Genomic DNA, 5237 nt, shown 5'->3' with positions numbered 1-5237 from the left:
CGTTATTTTCACCTTTCACTGCACTCAGGATTTCCAGGTATTCTTCTTCATGCTGTAAAGAGAGAAGAGAGAAGAACACAATGACTAACATAAAAGAACCTGGTTTAACAAAGTGAAATTTAAAGTTCACAGAAATGATGAAGATGTATTTTAGAGACAGTGTCAGATTTGGAGTGACATGAATTAGTCCCTCTGGTAATGGGCATGCTCCTCCAGGAAAGTTTGAAGGTCTCCACCTGGAATGGCTCCCTAATTTTTACCTCCGGGGGGAGTCATCCTTCCGTGGAAGGGTATTATACATATAAGAGTTTGTGGTTTTCATGTTCGCAGCTGTTTCTCGTGGTGGGGTGGACGGATTTTTTTGGGACTTGGTATACGTTTTGCCATTAGGCTGCAGATGATGCACGTTCTTTTGTTTTTATTGTATACGTGTTTTTGGGCGTAAAAATGAAACCTTTTGGCGGCCCCCGGACACCCCGGAACTATTGAGCAAAACAATTTCGAAAATTTCGCAGTATGTGCCTGTCCCCCCACCCACCTTGAATCATCTCATTGGGACTTAAACAACTTGCTTCTTGCCGAATTCCGTATTCATGCACATTCAGGCCAGATTTACACGGGGCAAAAAATACATGTGTCCTACAATGTACATGTACCAGGATGGATGCATGGCCCTGTGCTCACTGTACAACACAGTCACTTACAGATTTTTGGCCATGTAAACAGACCAAAAACCGCTGCACAAAGATTTTTGTGTGGCACGTCCAGGATGCAGTGCATGCAGCATGTCAGTTTTAGGCCTATTTACACTGTCAAAAAATCTGTCCTACAGTGTGTCAATCTTGGTAGGTCACATGTATTTTTTGCCAAGTGTAAATCGGGCCTCATTCACTTTAGGGACCATGCTAGACACTACAGGTTGCTGGACAGTTTCGTTGAGTGAATATGTTATCATAATTATCTTATTAACTTGTGACAATCTGTTTTCAAGTTTTGTTTCCTAATTGTTACTTCTGTGTTTGATAAATTTTCAAACAGAAACAGAAGTTGTTTAAATAAAAAGAATATATATGAAAATGGGTGTGACTCCATTAAGTATTGTATTAAATGAACAGTGCTAGCATTGCTTCTTGGCTTGCAAGAATTTGAATAAAGAACTTGCCCATGCAGCTAGTGAAATGTCTCAAGAGAATGTGCAAACATTCTAGAGGCATCATAGCCGTGGACGACTCGGAGATCCTTTTTGTATGATAATACAGGACACTGAGTCATGGAGCACTCCATAGACCAGATTCAACTTTTGCCGTGCCTCAAGCAACGGGCCGGCCCCGGAGTTTTGGTGTCCCTGGCTTCCTCACCTGCCGGGCCGGGGGGATAAAACCCTAAACAAACACAGCATTTAACCACAACACGGCCTCGGAGCACGTAACTCCATACAAATCCTGCGCGATCGGCAGCCATATTGGATTCAACGCTGCTAGAAGCAAAACAGGTCCGACACTGATTTTAGGACAGTTATTTTCAACTCTCCAATGTTCAGGTATGTTGATGTAATCTGTCGTAAAATCAGCGTCTGGCCTGTTTTGCGGGCGGATTCTAGCAGCATTCAATTCAATATGGCTGCCAATCGCTGGAAAAGTACAAACAAATTGGTTCATGATTATCAGCTTCAAAGGAGGATCGTACAGGCGGTCATCTTGTATATATTCGGGGATGTCTGGTACTGCCCTCGCAAACGTCCGGTAGCCTTTCCGGTTATGATCGGAGCGCTTTCGGTAATCATGACGCTACCGAATGTTCCCGATGGCCGTACCGGACATCCCAGACTATATACAAGATGGCCGCCCGGTTTGTAAACAGCGATGGATTGGTAGATTCGGTTGCGCTGTGGAATATTTAGGTGGATCTGAACATCGGCAACCCAGCCAATTGTGGGGTAATAATACCAAGGAGCTCCTTGATAATCTTTCTTTATTTCTTTATAATACTAATATTGCTGAAAAGCTTGGGACAGCAAAAAAATGGGGCAAAAACGGAGCATCGGGCAGCCAAAGGGAAATGTTCGGTTCTGCCAATGGAATTTTCCACGACTCTTGCTGAAGATAATGAAATGTAAACCCGAGTCAAGAGTCGCCACGGCTAGTGCAGCTCATAATATATTTGTTATGGTCCACTGCCTCCTGTGGCAAATCCCAACCACGTCTGAGTGAGATAAAAAAATAGACATTAAGAAAGGACAACAGCAACAACACAAGATCATCAACACCACAAAATTCCTCAAATTCTGACACATTCTCTTATAAATCATCAAAATTTGGACAACCAACACTGCAGTACTGTGATGTGATGTAGGCTTGCTCGCACAAAATTATAAAGCGTTCATACCGGTAGTTTTTTTTACCGTACAGTAACTCACCTGTGTTGCCTGATCCTTGGCGTCAGCAAGGACCCCAAAGTTTTTGTACAGCCGTTCAACACTTGCCATATTGAAAGAGTTGTTTCTAAAAGCACAGACCTGGTGAACAAATCGAGATATCCACCATATAAATCAGAAACAGCTTCGTGCACACAAGCTTACATTGTACCCAGCATGCATTTGGACCAAGCGTCGACTGGACCATATAGAATGAAGGGGGGAGTTTAAAAACGTAAACGTTACAGTTTAACATGTCTGTGCAGCTATCGAAATGAAAGATGATTAAAGAAATCTATAATCATTATATTTTATCATTCTCTAACTTAGCTACAAGACCACAATTTTAGGTAACACAACCCCCCGCTGCTGTTTTACATGGCATGCTCCTGGCTGACCTGACTGTGAAAAGTGTGAAACATAAAACATATCCGGGGTCATCTCCAACCCACACCGGAAGTCACAAGAACAGCGCGCCAATATTGAGGAGCGTGGCTCCCGGTGCGGTGTGGATCCGGATATAGCATGGACGTAAAAAAACGATAAAATTAACGTTTAAAAACCTGTGAAAACAGCCTCAAGAAGGTTGAATCTTGCATCGGTGTTTTTAAGACAGGTACGTGCGTTGTTCAATATCTTTAAAAATCCGCAAGACAACCACGTTCAGTGGGCAAGCTAGTGCACCGGCCTACCAGGTTGGTAGTGGACATTAACAGCTGTGGCGACTCAGGAATTACTAGTCTGGTTGCGATAGATGGTACTACAAAGACTGCATGATTGGGCCATGTTCTCAAGTATACATTGCACTAGAAACCCACCGATCACTGTACTCGTGTGGGAATGCTGTGACTGTGGTAATATACATGTATTTAAATACCTAGCCGCGGCGACTGTTGCAGGGCTTCTCTTTCTTGCAGTCTTTTTACATAACAAAGTAAAACTAGCCCTCAGAAGACTGCAAGAAAGAGAAGCCCTGCAACAGTTGCCGCGGCAATGGTATACCCAACTTTGCATCATCCATATTCGATTTTACTGATGATAACATTCCATTCAGTAAATTAATTTAATACGCTGAGTTCTAACTAGCCGTGGACGACTCTGGTAACCCTTTTTGCATGATAATGCCGGGGCATTATCATGCAAAAGGAGTTACCAGAGTCGTCCACGGCTAAGTTCTAACATACTTGATTTTGTACCAATGTCTTGTGTGTCGCTACTGGAGTTTAATAAAGCACATAAAGCACACATTCTAACCCAAGTTTACCAGGCGACATCCCAATGGCTACATCCACTCCACTTTATTTTAATTAATGAATCAAAGCAGGAGGGCTCTCACATGAGGGGTCATAGTCACAAGAGATCGTAAAGTCAAGGACATCATACACACAAAGGACTGGGGTCGCATTTAGTCACTATTCAGCAACGTTCGACTCATGTGTGAAAAAACAATTGACACCTATATGCCGATTACCCCTTGATTTACATAAATACAAAGCGCCCACAAGCGGCCCCCGCTATTGTTAGAAAATTTACGATGCCGCGACCGGGCGACAGGCACATTGTTTGGAGCAAGTTTGGAGTGATTTTGAGGATTGAAATAATTATGGCTTCACCACAAAGTGGTGAAGACATATTGTGTTCCCTCATGTTTCTTCTCCTTCTCCTTCTCCTCCTGCCATTTCTTTAACACGAAATTTGGCATGAAGGTAGAGTGGGCAAATACCCTGACGCATTTTTTTCATTTTTTTGAAAAATTGTTTTATTTGGGTTTTTTGGCCATTTTCAGGCAAAAAATATACATTTTGAGATCTGGTTCCCAGGTACTAAAACCAAATGACCTGAAATTTGGTATGGGGATACCTTGGACATATGTCTACAAAAAGTCATTCAAGCTTTTGACATACACCACTTCATAATTGTGAAAAATAAGGCTTTTTGGCTATTTTCGGACCAAAAATGTACATTTTTGGCTCCTGTGCCCTAATATTAAATCTGAATGACCTGAAATTCGGTATGGGGATACCTTGGACACATGTCCAAAGAATGCCATTCACGATTTTGACATATACCACTTTAAAATTGTGTAAAATAGGGCTTTTTTGCTATTTTCGGACCAAAAATGTACATTTTTGGCTCCTGTGCCCTAATATTAAATCCGAATGACCTGAAATTTGGTATGGGGATACCTTGGACACATGTCCAAAGAATGTCATTCTCGATTTTGACATACACCACTTTAAAGTTATGTAAAATAGGGCTTTTTGGCTATTTCCGGCATTGGAAGGTTCCATTGCTGCATGGGGATGTAGACTATTGGCAGCCATCGTAGGATAGATCCATTTTCGGTATGGGGGATGTGGTGAAGCCATCTGCTGCATTTGCTCTCAAGCAAATGTCGGCCTTTCTAGTATTTAGTATGATTTTGAAGAATTGGAGGGGGATATATCCACACACGTAGTACTACACTTGAATCAGGGACCTTTGCTTGAATGTAAAGTTACACACTAGCGCGAGCGGGTGTTCCATATTTCTGTGTTTTAAACTGAAGCCCCAAGAAACAAACACAACGTGCCAAGCTTCTGTTTTTTTGTAAAAAAATACAAGCAGACACGGACTAGATAAGATCGGGAACCCACATGTATATGAAGCATGAATGTCTGGACATGTCCCTGGTGCACGTTTCTGGTACATAAATGGCGATCTTCCGCTTGGCTTCGGAAAATGCAACCCCTAAAGTACGGACCCGATCTTCTCCCATGACTTTCTAAGTCCGCCGTACAAGTCCATCTACAGAATTTCCTACAACATGGTGCAATGTTTGAAA

This window comes from Branchiostoma belcheri, unplaced genomic scaffold (assembly GCF_001625305.1).
Source record: "Branchiostoma belcheri isolate BF01 breed outbred unplaced genomic scaffold, Haploidv18h27 scaffold306, whole genome shotgun sequence".
Lineage (NCBI taxonomy): Eukaryota > Metazoa > Chordata > Leptocardii > Amphioxiformes > Branchiostomatidae > Branchiostoma > Branchiostoma belcheri.
This window is presented reverse-complemented; position numbering follows the sequence as displayed.